This window comes from Anopheles coluzzii, chromosome 3 (assembly GCF_943734685.1).
Source record: "Anopheles coluzzii chromosome 3, AcolN3, whole genome shotgun sequence".
NCBI lineage: Eukaryota > Metazoa > Arthropoda > Insecta > Diptera > Culicidae > Anopheles > Anopheles coluzzii.
The window spans coordinates 21,169,219-21,191,972 of NC_064671.1; positions in this window are offsets into that span (position 1 = coordinate 21,169,219).

Genomic DNA, 22,754 nt, shown 5'->3' on the forward strand with positions numbered 1-22,754 from the left:
TCTTTAATTGCGCACGATCTGACATAAATTATCTGTACCCACGTAGCAGCAGATAAGGCCCCCGGGGCCAGGATGTCCGAAGATCCTGGTACAAACGCGAAATCTATTAGTCACTGTGACTGTGCTTGGTGTTGCTTTTTTTTTTTTGCAGGGAGTTGTTTTGTTTCATCTGCATGCTTCGCTTCCGTGTTCTATCGCTACGTGGAGAAAAGCGGACATATTTTTCACCAACACTGGGCCCGGTTACAATTTTTATGATCAAAAGGAAAGATTGTAAAATGGAACAAGCGAAACTGGAGAAGTGCCCCGATTGGATGATAGTTATCGGACAGTTTTTTTGGTTATTGCAGTAAAACGGGAATGCACAGCTGATGGGTGGGAATTTGACCCAAAACATGTAACCGAATATTGTAGCATTTGAAACAAAAAAAAAATCATTCCAAGTGCTGGTAGTTGGCAATGGTTGCAAGGATTGCAATTAAAACGATTCGTTGTAAATTCACGATTCTACGATTCAAGATACATTTTGATAGCATCAATTTCAATACATCATTTCGATATTTTCTGTAATATTTTCAAAAACTATATTTAAAAGACTGTATAATATTTATATATATTTTTACTGTCACCCGTCTAGGATTCAATCCCTGTAGAGACCAAGCAAATACATACGTAGGAATGATCCATATCAATAAGTCAAGCCATCTGGACCTGGAACGACAAATAAAGTTGGGGTAATTAATAGTAAGAAGACTAAAAATAAGAAGAAGACGAAGACAAAAAGGTCGTTTATTTAGCATAACGAGCTGCACGGTTATCCCAAGCCAGTACAGGTTTAGCAAGCTGTTTTTTTACCATTTAACCAGTTATTTAATGTTTGCTATAGAAAGGTTCAGTCCAGATAGACTAAGACGTTGACCACAACATGATTTAGTTTCAAGTTGACTCAAACAACATTTAAAATAAAATTACATTATTGGGGCCTTTCGCGATACTTTCCAGCTTTTTTCTATGGAGTTTGACAGTTGGCGGCTGAAATCATGAAAACACTCCATACAAAACCACACACAAAACTAGCCTGCGATTTTCAGCTTAGATTATGTCAGCCTCAAAGCTAGAATTAGATTCGAGTACCTGCTCGAAAAATGGCAAAACAATGTGGTATTTACATTTATCCCAAGGTGCATTAAAGAGATCTGGTGATGGAATCCAGAATCAAAGTGTATGTAGACCAGGTGGTCTCATAGAGCGTTTCTACATACACCGAGAAAGCAGCTAAGACAATAACTGACAGCATGCTTTGACAGCGACTGACAGCTTTTTCGGTGAGAGAAATCTCCTCGGCGTGCAAAGAACGATGGAGGTGAGAAAAATTTGAATTTGCAGTTTATGGTGAACCATTAATTGGAGTAAGTCTTTTTGCAGTCTAATAAGCACAGAAGTATTCATAAAAAGCAAAAGAATTTTTTGACTTCATATTAGCGATTAAAATCGATTTTTTTCAACATCGTTCCAAAAGTCTCATCTCGGTGCTTGTCGGAGCTTCTACACACACCGGCGTGAGAAACCAGTTGTCAAATCTCTCATAACCATCTCTAACCTGTAGTCTCGGTGTATGTAGAAACGCTCATAGCCTGTTTTTGATAACCAAATTCGAACGTCATTTTTTGACAGTACGAGTGAAAACTTTTGCGCAAACAGACTTTCTGGTAGCTTGACGACACTTTAAACACTTTAAAATCTTCATTCAGAGGCAGAAGCGATAGAAATCAGCCTTCTAAATAAATACACTTTGGGATAAGCCCACCTGTATATTAAGGCCTTATTAGACGGAGGAAAATACTGTCATTCGATTTTGGAATCTATCCTTCAAACAGGGTTTGACAGATATATGACAGTCGGAAAATCGGAATTCGGCATGCTCATTTCTTCGAATTGCGGATTTGCTCCCGAGTAGATTTTTACTGTCAATGTCGATAGAGCGAATTTAATTTCCTGATGATACCCACTTTGATAGCTGCTCGAAAACTGCTATACAATGCAAACAGGTGACATGGTTGAAATATCAACCTACGATCATAAAAGGGTAAAGGGCTCATTATTTGAAAAGTTGTGTAATTTCAAAATGCTTGTTTCGAAATGTAGTTTAAATTTTTATCTGCAACTTATCAGAACAGTTTCTATATTCATTCGATAAAACATATTATTTTTATATAACATACTAGTTCTTAACCTGTTTGCTTAACGTTGCCTTTCTTCATTCATATTTGCTTAACATTACCATTCTGGAGGCTGCAAATTGTCAATTGATTGAGAATTTTAAAAGACAATTGTCATTAAAATTAATCCCAACATCGATATCAAATAGAATAATATTCTAAACTATATACTTTTGAAATAATCTCAACAAATTATCAAAATGAAAATATATTGAAAAAGCACGAAGGCAAGTTATTGTACAGAAAAAAAGTACAATAAGGTAGCCAATCAATCAAAATTTTCTACCAGAGCGTGCTAGCGGAAAAGATGAAAGCATAACCTCGTTGCATTATTGTATTGTCTCTACGGAACTGTACACATTACAAGATGCGACTCTTCAATACGGTGTCTGTGTTTTATTTATCTCCCCATTTATCCTTACATTCCGAAGCGTCACACGAAGCTCCAAACGCAATCGATCACTTCACTACCCATCCGGGACCGAAGAACTGGCAGCAGCCCATTGTTGCCTGTAGTTTGCAGTTGATCCTCATCGATATTTATCTATCTCTGAACTCTCGATTGCACGGCACCAAGGAAGGTAAAAGTTTACGCCCGGACTCACCGGAGCAAAATCAATTGCTGTAGTTGCATCGGAGTTGCAGCCCGGGAAATTGTGTCCACCCTCCCCACGTGCTACGTTCACGGTTGGTTTGTTGTTTCTTTATCCCAACAGGCAAGATAAACTTTGCTCGCTGTACTACCTACCCAACCCAACCCGGAAAGGAACCTGCACTGAGGCTTACAGTTTTTCCTTTCCAGGAAGCAAATCTATTCAAACAAAACCCCGCTGTTGGAAGTGTGGAAAGGTGCCCGCGCCTTAGAGGGTACTTACCTTTGCAAAGTTTAAATGTCACTCCCGTCACCAAACAGCAGCCGGCGGAGTTAAAATAGCAAATTCCTCGTACTGTTACGTAGCTTAGGAACAATCGCCCGGTGCGTTCCAAGTGATGGTCAAAGCTGGGGGTGAAAAAAACAACAAAACAAACGTCCACCACCAGGACGGTACGTGAGCGTCAGGGCCGAAGGTTGCCAAGACAAAGTTCTTAAAATTGTTTATTTGTGCGTCCACTTAACGCTGCTGCAGGAGAAGGAAGCTTAAAAGCGGGCATTTAATTTGGCACTACTAAAGCGACAAGCCACTTTTTGTGTGCTTTGTGCTTTCAGGTCAACAGTAGCAATAAGGGTTAAACTTTCACTGCACTCAACCTACAGCTCAACGCTATGATCGTATTTTTTTTTTTATTTAATTGAAATTGCAAACAATTTTTTGCAACAAATGGAAGTCACAAAAATCCGCGTGAAGCACACAACAACTACAAAAACAAGCTTCATTGATGAATAATCGCTTCAACACCATTCAACGCAGATGTCATCAAAATCTCAAAATTGGAAAACTTCCCACACTACACACAACACCGCTACCAATGCGCGCAAAAAGGCGCAAAAAGTTCGCTTTACAGCGGAAAAGCAATCATAAAAAGCCACTAATTGGAACGAGCACAGCCACACGCTCACCTCAACGACATTACCGCAACAGAGAGGGGTTAGAGTGTAACAACACTGCCACAGAACAACACCTGTTCAGAAGGGGGGAGGGGGGGGGGGGTTGCGAAGCGAGTGGAATAAGCTCTACCGTTGCGTAAAATTTGCACAACCAACAGCTTGTTAATTTACCATCAAACAAAAAAAGCACGGTGCTAAGACGAAACGTGTAATTACTATTTAATACTTTTCTGTGTATACACACTTTTCTATCTACATCTATGGGAAAAATGATGAAAAATTATTGGGTAGATACTCAAAAAATTGTTTTTCTCTATTTATAAGGGAGACCCCGGACAGGTCACGAACTCTTCAAAATGGTCACAGGATAAACTAATCCCACTTCCAGTAACTCACTAAACGATTCACTTTAAACAAATCGTTGAATGCCGAGAACATAGTACCGCCGGGAGATTTCCCTTGTTTTTACCTCAACATAACTCATTTAACGGTTAAATAAAACCTTCACCCTCTGCCCTACGACAGATCCTAAGGGAGAGGACGCCATGGGTTTTGGAGGCAGTTTAAGTTTATGCTTTATTCCCCGCATGCTGGATTCACGGAATTTTACACGGAACCGACAAACGATAATTAGATTTCAGCAAAAGGTACTTAGTGAGAGGCTTTTTTTGTGTGTGTGTGCTCCCACTCGCGCTTACCAGCTGCTTTGCTGCTTTGATCTTTTCATGCTGTGAAAATGTAATTACCCGAAACCATGAGTAATGATGCAGCATTTGTGAAAAAGTGAACTGAGCAGAACTGTTGTGATTTTTTTTTGTTGTACCGGTTGACTTTTAACACTCAAACAAGACCGAAAATATTTTAATAGTTAGGTGAAACGTTCTTCTCCAATAGTTTTCTAGCTAAACGGCTGCATAAGTAGTATGAGTCTGGTTTTATTTATTTTTTACATTACTAAGTTCTTCTTTTTATTTGAATTATCTAAATTTATGGAAAACTATATAGAGACAAGAAAAGCAGCAGCGCAATTTAAATAAAATATACAAACGAGTAGGCACGAAAGAGCCAATTTTATGGCAACAGTATTTAAATTTCAAACAAGTTCGACTTTTAACGATTTTGAACTAATAGCTATCCGTATATAAACGATTTAAAAAATATTAATCAATATTAAAAACTTATTTGCATTTTGGAATCATATTTATCATATCATATTTAAAAATATCTTAAAGATTTCATTTTTTAGAGTTTCTTTGGACATGTTTGAATATTATTAGATATTTATTTTGCTTATCAAGATATTTTTGCAAACCTTTTTTGCTTCAATGTACAGGAAAAAGAACTATTAAAATTTTCATAATCATTCCAAACTTAAAAAAAGATAGCAATTTAAAACGAATATTTAAAAACTATCGCTCCCCAACTATCCATATGACCCCAAACCGTCTCGCTCGGAAAAAGCAGCTGTGAACTGTTTCATCACATTCCGCACTGTCGAAAGAAATAATAAAATTAATCATAAAAGTTTGCCGTTTGCAAAGGACATCGTTCGAACCGCTTTCATGCACCCATGGAATCGTTACCAGTTACCATCCCGAGTGCACCGCCGTCAGTCGACAGCTCCTACATCGCTTCACCGATAACGTATGCAACCTTTGCTAGTGACTTACATCATCATCCATGGATAGCACAAAGCGAAATGGATAAAAAAAACAACAACGCTAACATGCAAACGTGACTCAAAAGTTACCATTCACTGGCACGCCGACTAATAAATAATCCAATCTTCTCCTTGCCAAGCGTACGTAGAGTAAAGTACTGTTAACCGGCTGTAAATTGTTGTCAACTTTCTAAACTAGAAGGATCCACCTTTCTTCTTTTTTTTTGTTCAGAACAGGATTACAACGAGGCGATAGGAAAAGAGAGAGAGAGAAAAAACGCCACAGTCCACTCCAGCTGATCGTTGCATAACTGAAGGATTAGCTAAAAATAAAGCAAGCAGCAACGCAGACAGGACACAGTGAAGAGAAGATAGAAAAAAAAAAACAAACTATTCCAAAAACTTTCCCAGCGTACCTCCCGTGAGGATCGTTAAAAATTTATCGCATCGACGCCACTGTTGATACCTCAGGTGAGGGAGGGATAGGTGGGTGTGGTGCAGTCACAGGAGTTTGGTATACAAACACGGAAAAATGGACGGCATAAACACTAACGTGTTCGGGTGCGAGGAGAGTTTTGAAGCATCGGCAACGTTTGGCGTACAGTGCGGCCGTATATGATAATGATGATCGTACTTCAACATAACGAAGAGGATGAAAGTTCACAGGAGCGTTATGTTCGTTTTTATTAGTTTGTGCAAATGCGCAAAAACGTTATGATAACTCCGTAATAAACTACCAAAATAGTATGGTTCTCGTTCTCCTGAACGTCTGTAAGTGTCATGTGATGAATTACGAGTTTGTTTATTATGTAACTTGTATTATCAACACATAGATTATCATGGCTATTTCTCAAGGATTTTTGGATGCTTCCCAATTACTTTTTTTGTCTTACAATTTATTAAATGTTTCCTATTATTTTGCTTTTGGCTTAACTTTTTTTAGCATATTTTGGAATTGTTATCACAATTCAGTTGCCAACTGTCAAACTCCATACAAACAGCCAACAGCTGATTAGAATCGTAAAGGGCCCCAATGTTCATAAGTGTACACATAAGGTAATACAACAATGTGTAAAATCATTTGCAATTTATATTTTTAAATAAAATTAACAACCAATTTATTTTTGAATTGAATTCAAGTTGTCTCAACTTGTTTGAAAGAAACGTTTCAATTTTCAATGCAACAGTAAATACATTGAAAACGTATCCAAAAATATGCAGGAAACATCTAAAAATCCCAGATAAATAAAAAAATACCTCAGAACACTCCCGTTGATACATTAATGCAACATAATTTCTACGTTTAATATCACTCAATGTCCCGTACAACACATCATTTTATCCCTGTAGCATAGACGTAGCAGGTTCATCTGAACTAATACTCTGAAAAGGTTTAAGATCAGTTTTAGACACAAGGTTAAAGACCAATTGCACGACTATAATAGTGGCTATAACACTAGTTCAAAATTGTCCTAATTTACTTTGTAATTGGTGAAATTAACAATTTTAGTAAACATGAATTATTAGAGTCGGCAAAACTGAATTTTCTGTCGTTGATACTAACCCGTTTTAATGTAGTGGACTAAATGCTATCAGGTTTGTTTTTCTGATTTTTTTTTATACTGGAATTATTTTACAAAAATAATTTCTGAATACCGAATATTTAGGTAACTTACTTACGGACTGCAGTGAGTATAATATATTTGTTCTTAAATGTACTTAAACTCCTTCGTTAACCGATGTTGTCGTTATTGGTTAATTCCTACGTCCAACGACCAAATCAAACTTTAAAAAAGGAGTTTACAAGAATTGTTTGTTAATTTAAAAAAATATGTATAAATTGCAAATTATTCTATAAATTGTTGCATTATTTTATGTGTACTCTTATGAACATTATTTTCATTTTAAGTAGGAGCCTAGCTAGCTGATTAATTAAAATGTGAGTACTCAGGACACAAAAGAACGATTCAAAAATAAATTGTTGTTCAAGGATAGAAAGAAAAAAATGTTTTCTCAAAAGCTAAATTAATTAGAAAAATAGCATATTTTCTAGAAACTGTGTTGGTTCAAAGAGCATCATATTGTACAAAGCACTAAAGGAATTAAAACGTAACGTCATAAAACGGTTTCTCATACACGATCCAAACAATTTAACTCCCTTCACGCATGCGAAACATTGCACTCAAATTTCAACAACAAACTGGAGGTTTCCGTTCTCGTGAAGCTCGAAGAATACGCCAAGCGGCACACCAAAACCATTTCGCACATTTACCCACTCGGTAAGCCTTGTTTTCCGAGCACAAATTGCTCACTGCACTGCTCCCTGCAATCATGTACACTAATTACTCATTATTAGAACGAAATAATTGACGATAATCAACGAATTAACAACAACTGCACCTTCCTCCCGTACCACATAGTTCTGCGTACGAACCTCTCCGTAATTAAATGGCGCTTTCAGCAACGATTAATGGCGAGAGTGAAGGCTTCAAATTGATGTCTCTAGGGCTGGCAAATGATGCACATTTGCACCATAAGAGCAGCGAGTGTGTTTGCAGCACAATTTATAGACCGGTTGATAAAGTTTGTGTTTTTCTTCGAATTCACCTCGTGTGCGGATATACTCAATATCATAGCTTTACGATCAAATCCAACAAGCGACGTTCGTATAATCGCAAAAGCGCTAATGTGCCATTCCCCGATGAAACAATTTAGAAAGCATTCAGCAAGCTTACAGTAAATGCAAAATTACCGAAAGCAGCAGTTTTCGTCGCCGTGTGGATAGAAGCATTTGCCACAATCATGGCCCCCGCTGCTGGTAAGCTGATCACAAAGCCCCTTTTCTCGGCCGTACAGAACCGGCAACCGGTCCCGAGGGTGAGGGCGAAAGCGATGCAATTGCATTAGTTACAACGGTGAGGCATTTTAATCATTTTCATCGCTGTATGTCGACAGTGCGGGAATTACAGCTAAAAGTACCGAGAGCTGCTTACAGCACTTCAGCCGAGTGCTTGCCGAGGGAGTACCTCGCAGGGCAACTGGTGCCGATGCAATAATCACAGGAAGTGTCTGCAATCAGCTTCGGCAAGGGTCGCGTATGGTAAAACGAGTGCCCTGCCTGGATGAAATGTGATTAAAATCGGTGAATAACGAACCAACCGAGCGAGCGAGCGAGCGAGCGCATGATCCACCGAGTTCTGGCGAAAATGCGTTGTTGCGCCACAGTGGCGTAGAGGGGCAAGTGGTGCGTTTTCGATTGTTTCATATGCTAATTAGGTCTAAACTTGTGGCGGTGATTTTGCGAAGCGTACAATTTTTGGAACGATAAGCTGTGACCTGCACCTGTGAGTGGAATTACTGTGTGAGGGGGTTTGCAAAAAGGTCAGCGAAACGTTTAAATTAAATTACACTAATCTACATTGTTGTACGTACGTAGGTAGGGTTAGCAGGAAAATGATTTTCCAAATGTATATGATGGTTTAGCGTTTTTTTAAGTCAAGTAAATAGTATTTTCTAGGCAACATTAGTAAGCTTGTACATCTCAAACTATGTATTTTGATTAAATTTTAACCTATTTCATTAAGTTTGATCTCCATGAAATGATTCATTTATACATTTTTTTATTAATTGATTAAATATCATAGGTTTACGTAGCTGAAGTTACCTTCTTTTGTCAAACCTCGTTGGAAAAGTCTGATAGCTTTTATTGTTAGCTTTATAGGGTTTTCCAGGAGTTCTCCCAGCAGTGGGACACTTTATGAACTCTTTCCTATCTGATATGGACTTAATATAATGGGAATCGGATACTATAGCACCCTTGTTGGACAAAATCCTACAAGAATTTACAAGGAGGCTGTCCAAAAAGGGTGCCATAGAGTCAAATTTTCAACATATGAAGTTCACTTCCAATAGGAAAGATTCAGAGAAGTATACCACAACTATGAGAACCCCTGGAAAACCCTGTAACCCACAACTATATCGTTCGGTGTGTTCAATAGAAAAGAAAACCACACTTGAAGATTAAATAATATATTTTAAGCATCCGTTATGTATTAATATTGGTGTACAATAAGCAGTAAGTTATCGGTAACAGTAATTATTAGTAATTTATTAACTTTCATACAAAAGTACAGGTAGTCCCCGAGATACGCGGTACCTCTTATACGCGGATTCGGAAATATGCGGTTTTCTATACTCAAAATTTTCTTGATTTGACAACATCAATTGTCAAATGCAAAATATATTTCTGTTTTTGGTAAATTTTCAAAACCATTTCAAAAAATACAAAATTATAATTTTCATGAGGAACTAGATCAAATGACTAATTAAGAGACTGAAACCTATCACTGCCAGTAAAACTACAACAAAATTAGCTGTATTTTGACCGACTTCGAAATTGACTTTCGTGGAAATTCGCGATACACGGTTTCTTCTCGGTTGGCACTAATAGCGTATCTTCGGGACAACCTGTATTTCCTCCTAATATTGATTTTCATCAAGCGAAACCGAATACATACCAATCTTGGAACTAATACTGAATTCGTATCTGTCCTTTAATCGATCCCGAACCCATATCGGTCCTGGAATTGATAACGAACCAATGTAGGTCCTAGAATTGTTATTGAACCTATACCTATACCTATACCTGAAATAATTCCCGATTTTATTCCTTCTTGAAACTGTACCTGTTCCGAATACAGAACCAAACGTTAACCTATTCCGGCCCCGTACCAAATAAAGTTCATGTTCCGATTCAATAGATGAATCAGCAGGACGACGAACCATGCCCGAGAGTGCATGTTCAGTGTATAAATAAACGTTGAAATTTACTTTGAAATGTAGTGAAGATGCTGCTGTAGTATAACAGTCTAGATACGTATTAGTATAAGCGTTTACATTGTGTAATTGTATGCGTAATCTCTAAGCCAAAGCTTAGATCTAATAAAGCACTATCATATCAGCACTCGACCGAGCAAGACCCATTGTTGCACCGTAGAATATTGCACTAGCATAGGAAATAGAATAAGAATTCTAGATCAATTTTTATAGTGATGTTTAAAACAAACTCAACATCCGTAATGTGATGTAAACACAACATAACAATCGTGGTATCAACACTAACCAACAGAATACCTTTGAAGAAACTTCAAGATTTAGCCAACATGTAACCTTAAACCGACAAGAGTAAATATATCCTTTTACCATAACCTGCGGTCTGCATTATATGGTCAATTCTTCTTCAAAATCCACTCCAAACACGCACTCCACTTCATATCAATAAGAAAAGTAGCTTAACTTTCAATGCGAAACCATTACTAATGCACCCGCCCCATGCATTTCGATGGCTCTCAGCGACAGGCCAATGCCTGACCGTACGATCGCAAAACCGGACCATACTTCACGCTGACGTAGTCTTTAATCGAACGAATATTAACGACCCATCGTTTGACTGGGTCCCTATAATCACCATCGCTTCTGTGCCATCGAACCTCCACGAAAAAGGGGCCATTGGTGCAGCGAGATTGTAAACGAAAGCTTCCCGCCTCTGGACAGTGGGTGTCTATTAGGGTCCGATGGTCCAAGAATCGCCAGTGTAAGGCGGCACCAGACACGGGTACACCATAAAACATATGCTATCTGTGGCGTCCTTCGTTTTTGAAATCGACGGTGCCCGTACCGGAATTTTCATTCCCAAGCCCATTTCAAACGAGCTGCACCACCATCACCTACACACCCGCTTGTAATGGGATAGCGCATGTGTTTGCTTTGCCATGGGCCAGGAAAGGTGGATGTGTAACAGGAAACTATCTTTCGTCGGGAAACATAAATTTCGGAACCGGGGCCAATGGGCTGCGTGCTCGTCCGCCCGTTGGTTGGTTGAGGGGGAAAGCATCGTCGATTTCAATCGAAGTTGCATTCGTTCACTTTTCCGTTTTGCTGATACGGTTAATGCTAGTTGATGGTTTCCCTGTGCACGCGTTGCATATCCATCGGTTCCGTCGGTTGTACGCGGGTTCCGGGCGTAGGTCCTGTGCCCGGGTGCTGGTTCTTTCACCATCTAGGGTGCACCATCTTTAAAAAGGGTAAGTAGCGCGCGGAACAGAAGCCCCACAATTTATGCACGATTTTTCATCGTTATCGACAGTGGTTTGGTCCGGTGGTGGATGGTCGGTCCTTATGTTGGGTGCTATCGCGTATGCTTGGTTCGAAATGGATTGGTTGCTATCGGCAAGATCGTAATGCCTAAATGCTAAATGTTCATTTAACGGTCAAATCTTGGCAGACACGAGCTGTTGTTGCGTACGTGCTTAATGGTACGTTCCTTAGGGGATATATTAAACGGTGAGGTACATATCTGATGCGACTGGTGTGGTACTGTTTTGTAGTACTATTTAAGAAATCAGCTATTTTGGAAACAAGGTTTTGATCTGGGTTAACGTTTTGTTATACCTTTTGTTGTGTAAAACAAATATCAAAGCTTAAACAAAGTCATTATTACCCCATCATCAAGACATGTTCCGTAGTTATTCTTCATTGTATGTCTCTGTCCCTTTGTCTGAGCGGAGGAATGTGGCCACGGGACACCGCCACACAATAATGAAATCTACAATATGTGATCTCTGGAGCGCACCTACGATTCCGATCTGACTCCTGCTATTGTTTGTCCGATTGCGACTCCGTCAATATCGAAAACACTAGATTCGCCCAGAGTCGGAATCGTCCGGAGTTGGAGTCGTCTCGAGTTGTCCGTAGTCGTCGGCAGTTATCCGGAATCGTTTGGAGTCGACTGGAGTCGTCCGGAGTCGGCTAAAGTCGTCTGTAGGCGGCTAGAGTCGACTGGAGGCGACTAGAGTCGTCCGGAGTCAGACCACAAAATCTGACCAACTCTGGACGACTCCGGACGGCTCCGGACGGTTTCAGGCGATCCCGACTTCGAACGGCTCCGGCTCCGGTCAACTCCAAACGATTCAAGATTACTCCGGACGACTCCGACCGACTCTGAACGACTCCGAGCGAATTCAAATTTTACAACAATTTTAGCGATTCCAAACGGCTCCTGAAAATGCGAGAGTCGGTTCCGAAATTTGGAATTTAAATTGGAGTCGAATCCAGTTTTTTCCAACTTTACCCATCACCAATCTGAATCTAGCAATCATTTGATAAGTTCAATGCATCTTTAGGGCCAGTTTAGGACAGGAATAATCTCAAACAAGCAATTGCATTTCAGACTTGAAAGACGTTCTAGCATAAAAATGCAATTCACCACGGCGGAGACTGGTGGGGCTTTTTCGATTTATCCGTCGTCTCGTACAAGGCTCGACTAAACAGATTATCAACCAAAACGTTACCCCGTAGCAAGGACTGGATTATCTTCCTGCAAAGTACTAATAACAGTCTCGGAAGTCTGTGTAAGCCGGCATAACCGCATAGATTATTACGAAGAAGAATAGTGTTTTATGGATTGAAAAGAAGCTTTTGCTGTTACGTTAGTAGGAGAAATCCTGTACTTGTTACTCAGATAATCAGTTATTGCTAAGGAGACCATAAGTAGCAGATAATGTAAACAATATATCTTTTCGAACACATCATTAATTCAAGGATCAACCCAGTGTTATCCACCACAATTCTCATTTGTTACATTCATACGGTTATTCCCGATCCTGCTTTCAGAGAATCTAAACATGTTACATGTTACAACTGATTGTAACAGCAGCAGACCATCCCTTGGATAGCTTTACTCTCTTTTGTAACCAATATCACATGATACAGATGATTCCTTTTACAAGCTTTTGCTGGGCAACCCTTTTATCATTTTTTTTTATTAAAGTTATTTGCAAAACTGAAATCAATGCGGAACCAAAGCTCAGTGTAGCACAAAATTAAATAAAACCGACCCGGAAGCGCGATAGCGTCCAAGAATATCCTGTGCGCACACACACGTATCGAGCTACATCATGCTGCCCGCTAAAATGTACTTTCGCTCCACAAATAGCACAAATTCGCAGATATGCAGATATAGCTGCTGCCCTATATGCAGATATAGGTGGGCCACTGCTGGGCGTCTGCTGAACCACTGCACCAACCGAAAGCGGTGCATGTTTGTGGGGGCCTGTGCGAACATAATTCATTCCATCCCACACATATCCCCTCAAAATATCGCACAATGAAGCTCCGAATCTTACTCGCGCTGCTCACCCGTTCAATGGAACGTTCTTGCTTCCTTCCTTATGCCAATTCAATCAGACTCCGGACCGTGGTTCAGTGATGCAATTTGGAGAATTCCCGCCCAATGTCTAGCAGTGTGCATGTGTGTGTGTGTGCCGGTCCTATGAACGAACCCCCGGTTCCAGGACGTACGACTAACAAAAGAGTTGAGGAAAATGAATCCATTTCCTCCGAATTAGCGAGAAAAACCCGTGGCTCGGGTCAGCGATATTCAATGTTTACCAATTAGACGTGCCGGCGCAAACATCGGCTCCGGGTTTGGGGTGCAAAGCAAAAGCGAAAAGTTCATATTCCTAGACACACTGGATCCGGTCGGGCAGCTTTGGGGGTGTTTCACAGTAAATTGTGCTCTTTCTCGCTGGCTCCCGGGGGCATTCGGTTCGCCTCTGTTCCTGCAGCAGCAGATCAACGATAAACAGTGGGCTATGTCAACAGGGAACATTTCTTCGTATGGAGCATCCTCATGGCTCATGACTCTTGCGCCCGGTTAGTGACTACCGCAGAGCACAGAGGGTGCCCGATTGGGTGAATGATGCGGCAAAGTATGTGAAGTAGCAGAAGCATCGGGAACGTTGTATGTTGTTTCAATGTACTGAGCAAGCAAGTTGAAGTGATTATTGTGCTTGGTCGTACTGCTGATACAGCATTTCACATGTAGATGAGGTTTAATATACTTTCACAAAGTGGTTACATTGACATTCACATACAATTGACGCTGACGTTGAAGTAAGATAAGTTCAGTACCTAATTTTAAATAGTTAAAAAAAAACATTCGTTTGAACAGAAAATAGAGCGAGCAAGAGTTGGACCACCGAACGATGAACAGTTTTGACCGAGGTCAAGTGCACCAGACCTCGAGGTAACATTAGACATGAGACACGTAAAGTGCAAGCTGGTTGCCCCTAAATTGGGCAGCCTAAAGCGTACCTTTAAATAGAAAATGTTGGCAAAAGTTTCAGATTTCCTTAACAAGTTTACCAAGTGCAGAAGAAACAAAAAAAGTTTCCAAAATTTGGCTACTTTCCCTTTTAAGATCTTAGGTTGAAATTTCAGCCTGTCGACTGTTTGCATTGTATAGCAGTTTTCGAGCAGCTATCAAGTTGGGTATAATATACAGCTGGGCGCCAAGATGTTATTTATCCCAAGATGTTATTTATAAGGTTGATTTATAACGCTTCTGCTTCTGAATGAAGATTTTAAGAGTATTTGAGTGAAAGCCAGTTTGAGCAAAAGTTTTCACCCGTCCTGTCAAAAAGTGACGTTCCAATTTGGTTATGAAAACAGGCTATGAGACCACCTGGTATATATATATACTTTAATTATAGATTCCACCACCTGATCTCTTTGAAGCACTTTAGTATAAATGAAACATGATCTTGATTTGTCATTGTTTCTAGCAGGTTCTCGACTCTAATTCTAGCTTTGAGGCTAAAGTAATTTAGGCTGAAAATCGCAGTATCAAGCAAGGACTGTGTAGGAACGAGGTCAGGTAATATAGAACGATTTGACAAGGAGCCAAAATTTCGTTACAGGCAGCTTGACATCTTAGAGCCCTTTACGATTCAAATTTTAATTGTGATAAAAATGATAAACCGGTCTGATCATAAAAAGAAAATTGTAAATTGGTTATTGAATATTTCACCAAATGTATAGATGCCTCGTTCAATAATAATGATTTAATGGATTGATGAGTTTTACAGGGCTTTCTGCTGTCAAATGGCACAAAAGATAATTATTTTGACCTAGTATTTGACCTCGTTCCGACACAGTCAATACTCAATACTCAAAACTTCTTCTATTTGGCGTAACGTCCTGAGCGGACATGCCGGCCTATACAGGCTTTCGAGACTTTATTCATTACCACGCGGCCGGATAGTCAAACACCTGCTACGAGGGACGATTTATTCTAGGCTTGAACCCATGACGGGCATGTTATTGAGTCGTTTGAGTTGACGACTGTACCACGGGACCGTCCCGAGTTCTCCCGAGGGATACTCAAGAGTTTTGACATGATTTCAGCCGCCAACTGTCAAACTCCGTATAAAAAAAGCAGGCCAGTATCGTGAAGGGCCTCAATGTTACAGATTAGGACAACGTTGCAAAAGTTTATGTTTTGAGAGAAAATATTTGATTTTTTCTTCCCATTTTCTAGTTTTACCTAATGATACTTTTCATGAGAGCAATACAAACGTTTTTCAAAGCATTCTTCATTGCTTTCAATCATGATAGGTCAAATGTGTTTGTTTTAGTAAAATACCGTTTGTAATATTCTACAAATCTCCACACTTAATTCACTTTCCGATAGAAAATTCTAAGAAATGATGCAATGCTAAAGATCTGTAAGCACACCGTCCGGTTTATTTCAGAACTTCGAGTTTACTAGTTTCTAGAAGCGATTATATACCTCGTGGAAGCTGTTTACGGAGAAATGAAAGATGCAATTTTCAAAAGAACGTTCATTAACTCTAAAGGATAAGGAGCTTTCTTGCTCTAAAACTGATTTTTGTTGCTTAATTTGAGTAACAGTAGCCTCCATAAACAGGTTACATAAAAGCTTTTACTGTACCCCCTTTCACTTGCATTTGAATTGCAAAGTTCTACTTCATCTTTCTTCCAAAATGTAAATAATATATTTATAATATCTGAAGCTGTATTATGTAAACAAGTAATTTCAAACATAAACACTACCAATAAGCTGCAAACAACCACCGGTACCGTCTTTATTAATCCTTTCCTAGAACGTTTCCACTTCCGCATTTCCATCCCGCACCGAGCTCCGACTGTTCTTGCTCTGCAGGGTTGTAATTATTTTTATTCCACTCTCTCTCTCTCCAACTCCACCATCTGCAAACCATTCCACAACCGGCCCCGGGGTGCCGGGTGGAAAATTGTCTCTAATCTTTCAATTAGTTTTCTTAACACCACCAGAGGCACCAGCGCACGTTACAAACGTCGGCAAAAGGTGGCGCAACTTCAACCCCACAACACACTCAGCACCCAGCATCAGACCCAGCGCCGCAAGCCGGTACCTGCTGGGCACAAAATAAATTGCTTCAAAGTGCGGTGCAGCTCTCTACTGTACTGTGGTACAGCAGTTCGAATTGAACTAGCAATAGTCTTCCAGCTCGGGGCTTTAATTGTCCGCTGCTTTACCAACCGGCCGCCGGAGTCTAAGAAGGAAGGAAGCTGTCTCACTAATCCGTTCGCTTCCTTCACAGACAGTAAGCTGGTGCTTGCTTTTCTTCGCCAGAACCACCTGCAAGGCAATACCGGAGCAGATTACCCGTGAAGTGTGTGCAGTGCCGTCCGTTTGCCGGGAATGCCATGGCATTAAAACGACGTCGTGGTGGTACGTTAAACCAGCTCCAATGCTGCGTCCGGTGCAATTGTTACACTGGATGGTTTGTTTGACCTCCACCCCAAAGCTCTGTGTGTTTGAATGTCTGTTTGTTATTGATTTCATTTCTAAATCATTCCATTGCCATGACAAATGGAACCTAATGGAAATGTTGGATAATCCGTGTTAAACATCGAAACACTTCCGTCCCCGATTAGGAGAGTTCAATCAAAGACCGTTTTTACACCAATGCCTGGGGTTTCTTCCTTTCTTGCTACAATATTGTCGCATTTTCCCCTTCTCTCTCTCTCTCTCTCTCTCTCTCTCTCTCTCTTTCCTCATCTATCTTACCAGAAGCTTCAATGCGTTCGATTCGTGCCAAAAGCTCTAGAAGCTGCTAATGCGTAAATAATCGGATCGTGCCAAGTTGCAAATGGATGGCAAAACTGCAACACCGACTTAATGGTGATGGTGCACCACCGTGGTCAACCTAGGCCCGGTTTTGCCTTTGTGAGTGTGTGTGTGCATGTGTGACTGACCCCTTTATTATTGCAAGTGCTTGCGTAAGGCCAATAATAATCTCTACCAAGACACAGCGGTAACCACAGTGTCACCCCAGGCGTGCTGGAGGCGGAAGCTTAGACCTGCTTTGAGCTCCTTTCTGTTTGTTTTGTCCGCAGTGGCTCGCATACAGAAGACTTTATAAGCGAGCCTTACGGGTGAGGTGTTGCCGATTGCCCATCTTGACCGTTTTAGTGAAGGGTACTACTGCCTTGAGCATCTGTGTTGGCCAGTGGAATCGATCGATCCCCAAGCACCGTTTTGGGTGTATTAATCTAGATTGAGATCGAACACCTTCACGGGTGTTTTGCAATTATTGTTTCAATCGAAAGCCATGGGATGAAAGTATAAGAATGAAAAATTCATATAATTAACCATTACATCTTTTTTTTCAATTACAATGTTTCTTTACAAGCTTAAACCCAAATCGTATGAAGTTATTGATGTTTGAGGTAATGGTTACTGTTTCAATGACTACTATTGTTACTACCTTAATGCATGTTATAGAAAATAATTTCAAAATATTCTTTGATATATTTTAAAAGAGGCTTTTATGATATGGTTTCATTGGTATAGAATGTCTCGCATAAAGGAGAGATTGAACCGTCAAAAAAAATATGATTTGAGTATTACAGTGGAACGCCATTTAAACGAGCTCGTATAACACGAATAACAAAATAATAGTATCACAAATTTTTAAAGTTTTTTTATTTATTTTTTGTTATTTATTTTTTGGTATAATCTATTCAGTTTTTATAAATTTTCATCTTTGTATAATGAATATATAGCATATTTGTGATGAATTTTTGTGTTTTTCGTTATCATTATGTGCTATGGGGTAAATGTACCAATAGTGGTGCAATTTGTAGTGGTAACGATGTGTTTTAATGGATTTAAAGTGTCAGGAACGACAATTTCTCAATATTTTAACACATAACAATTGGAATATGTTTTATCTTCGCAATCACAACCATTTTTACCATGAAACACATCAAATTTACGAAAAATTACATATTTTTGTGATTGCTTCGTTGTACCTATAATGGTGGTATGGTTCCTATAGTCGTCGTACTGTGTTCCTATAGTGGTGGTAATTTGATTAATGAAACTATTCACTAAAGTACTGCATCACACCTGTCGTCAACCTACACCCGGAAGAGTGTGCTTGATTTGAAGTCAATTTATCATTCAGCCAGATTAGCGAATTTTGGCCTGTTTTTGGTAAATTACCTACATAAAAATCATTTCTGTTGCATAAAAAACACTTAGAAATGCATAAATATGGTCAAAGGGAAAATAATTTTAGTAAAACAATAACATTACATAACAGTTATGTTGAAAAACTAATAATTGCGTGGTTATGTGGTCGTTTAGAACGTTAACAGAAAAATGAGTTTCGTTATGAAATCCTAAGGATTTTGGAAAAATGTTGACCCATTTCACAAAATAATGGATTTTTCGATCACTAAGTAACGGAATGGCCTCATTTAAATTTTAAACCCTTTGTAAAAGGCTAAAGAACATTTTACACTAACGCAAATAACTTAATTACTTTTAATTTGCCCTATGAACCGCATTTTAGAGCAATAGCACCACTATTGGTACTACCACCACTATAGGTACATTTACCCTAATAATGTTTTTTTTCACTTTACATATTTTATTTTATTTTCTCAGCACGCAATTTCACCTTTGTATGGCACTGTCATGTCTTCAACATCACGAACATACGGACAGCCGAATAAAAGATACGCGAATAAACGGCATCCCATTGAACTGAACCAATCCATGAACTGGAACACAAATTAGTAAATTACTGAAGAGTGTTACCTTTGCTCATGCATTTAAAAATAGCATTAAAGGTTATAGGGGAAAGCGGAGCAAAATGGCACTGTTAAGGATTATGCTCAGTATCCCATTGGGCAAATGATTTTACACTGATTTTTTGGCGGCAAATGAGGCTTTAATAATTCTTGGAAAACAATAAGAAAGCGACATATTGACACAAATCTAAATGTCTAAAATGAAATTTAAAATTCATTGACTGACCTTGACACACTGATCATTTGGCCCCAAGCTCGAACGAACATTGAGAAAATGGGGCATCCAAGTGAAACATTTTACAAACTTGAACTTCACATTAAATTGAAACGGTTACTTTTTTCGCGTAAATCATAAATGTAATATGGCTGGATACACATCCTTTATTTTTTCCTGATTATTGGCTAAATTCTTACGAGACCATCAAATACTACGGTACGAGACAGTCAAATTAACACCGTTTTGACCAATTATTTAATTTTTACTTTTTTGTTTAATTTCTTTATCTTAGGTTATGAAATGTTCATGGTGTACAGAGAACATTGTTTTTGGGTATTTTTCAATATAATTCAGAAGTCATTTTAAATGTGTTAATAATGCCAGTAATGCAGGTGACCATGTCGCCCCAGCTAACCATTTTTCCACTCGCTTTCCCGTGTCAGTAAACATTGGTTCAGCTTAGTCATTCTTTTAGCGAAGATACTTTTGGGATGTATTTTTTTAATACGATTTACTGGATTTAAAAGCATAAAAATTGATTTCAAATGTCTTCTGATTCCTGCGTTCTATTTTGATAGCCACGTGTTATACAAATATTAATACTAATAAGCGTTCCACGAACTGTTAAGTTACTAACTAACTATAGTTAATAGCAATAATGCGTTCATAATACTGTTAAAATTAGAAATAATTACAAATAAGAATTTTTATAAAGAAAATGCAAAGCAATTAATTAAGTAAGTCCATTCCTCGTGAATGTAAAAAAAAAGAATAACTCCTTGATCTCGGTACTCATTTTGAACGGTTTTACTAGCTCGTCTGCATCAAAGAGAAAAAAAACGCCAAATCCATAGTAAACAGAAACTTTAAGGAAGTTTAGAGCTGCCTGATGGTCTTTTCGATAGCTTTATAGGCTGCTACAAGGTCACAAAACCAGAACTTTGCACGAAAAAAACCTGCAGAAAAGGTAAAAGTATCATTTTAGCATTCTCATTCTCACCTCCCATCAATCTAATATGAAATATAATTACTACCTGGTCCAACAAAAAATGACTTTTACACCGTCAACGTCAAGTGAAGGTTCAACACCAATCCAACGTTAAAAAACGAACTTGCCTATTGCCCAGAGCAGGAACAAAAACAAACAAAAAAACACATAAACCAGGAAATGATTTACGATCTAATCATTGCTGTATCTGATTGATAAATGAAACCATTCATTTACACTGTGCCTCGAAAAAGGCAAGCTGAAAAATGGATACTCATATCTCAAGCGAGCGTGTATGAGTTTTACACATTTCATGGCTACGCCAAGGATATGCCGCTCCGCTGCACACTCTCCAGTCTCGTGTTTCCCAAAGTTTACCTTTTACCGCATCAATCATTTTAAAATTGACTTTTCGATCCACGGTACGGTGGTACGTTGTTTGCGCGAAACATAGCGCAAAGAAAAGCGAAAATCTTATAATTAATGTGTTTGACATTGAAGAACCTAAACTGACGCGCGACAAGCAATGGGAGCCGTATTGTAAGTGAGGGGAAATAAGGAAAAAAAAGGAAGAAGTCCGCCAAACGAGCGTCTGAGCCTACGAGTCGATAAATGGTCGTTTGGTCGGATGTTTTATGGTAAAAATGTACGCAAAACATTTGAAGAAACATTGCTTACTTGTCCCTCCCGTCTTTCTATATACTGCTTGAGAGATGGTACGTTGCTCCTGCTATTTTTAACCGAAACTGAGTAACGCTTCCATTAAGCTTTTTCACCCTCAAAACTCCTCGCTGTGGGGAGCTAAAGACACTTACCCGAAAAAACAAGAAGGGAAAACATCTTGAAGCCCCTTGACACGACCCTCACTTCCATCCTAATTGCGTTGACGAACGCCAAAATTCACACAACACAAACACACAAACAAACACACACACACGGTGGTTGGAAAATTTGTCTTATCATAACGGAAAATCAATAACGCGCCACATTTCATGTTTCAGTTTCCAACCGGTTTTGCTTGGTTTCGGTTACTTGCTTGGTTGGTTGGTACAACGTGGCTCGCGGCATGCTTCGATCTGTTCGAACAGACAGTTTGCTCAACCGCACTCGCTGCGGTTAAAAGACGGTTGTGTCGCAAGGGTGTCGTCTACTGCTGCTGCCTCTTTCAAACCGCGCAGGGTAACCGCTCATTTGTGGAGGTTTTCATTTTTCCCAGAGCGAAGGGGAAATGCATGCAAAAAGGGAAGCGAGGAAGCAAATTCACTTTCAATGCTGTTCAACCTTCTGTCATCAGCAGAGTAGAGTAAGTGGGGGAATTATAGCATTTAAGCGGCCACGGCGAGTAAGACACCGGGCGCCTCCATTAATTGAAACACATTAATCATCTTTAACAGCTGGCGTTCGTTCGTTCGTTCGGGCGGTGGGCGGGATTGTCACTGTAATCATTAAACTGTGCTGCATTAAACCAACTGCCTGCTTCGGTCTATTCCAATCCTCAAACCCAATAAATACGCTCATTTTAAGTGTCTCGCGTTGAAGAAGGTTCTCACGCGAAGCTTACAAGAAGCCTTTCTCGTCCAACCACTTGTCACCATTATCGTTTTAATCGCCTGTAATCTGGACATGTTATGACCACACAAATGGTCATAGCGGTATGCCGGTGAATCGCTTCTCAAGTCTTGTTAAAAACTCGTCGCAAAAAGGTCAAACACCCGCAAAGGGGCAACGATCCGAGCGCTTGTAATTAATACGCTAGAAAGAAAAGGCAAGCGTTTTAAATGCTATCGAATTAATAGGATTACAAGACCATCCCCACGCTTCATGGGTTTGGGGTGTTAGAGTAAAACGTTTTTTAAAATGGAACGATCCTCACCAAGAAAAAAGTGGTGCGTTTGGGGCGAAGTTCATCGAACGATAAAGCTGCCGGTGGCAGGTTGGTTTTGTTTTCCAATATCAGCTATCCGATTCGATCTAGGAAAAAGGGTACAATAAAGACAAAGCACACCCACATACACACGCGCCCTTGAACCCTTCTTTTTTTAAAGCAATACTCTTGAGGGAGAAAATCCACAATAGATAAGAGTTTAAATAGAACGATCCGCTTGGGAAATGGAAAGGGACAAAGCCCTTCTGGTTTAGGATATAGCTCCGCATCGGTCGGTAAAATACGACCCATT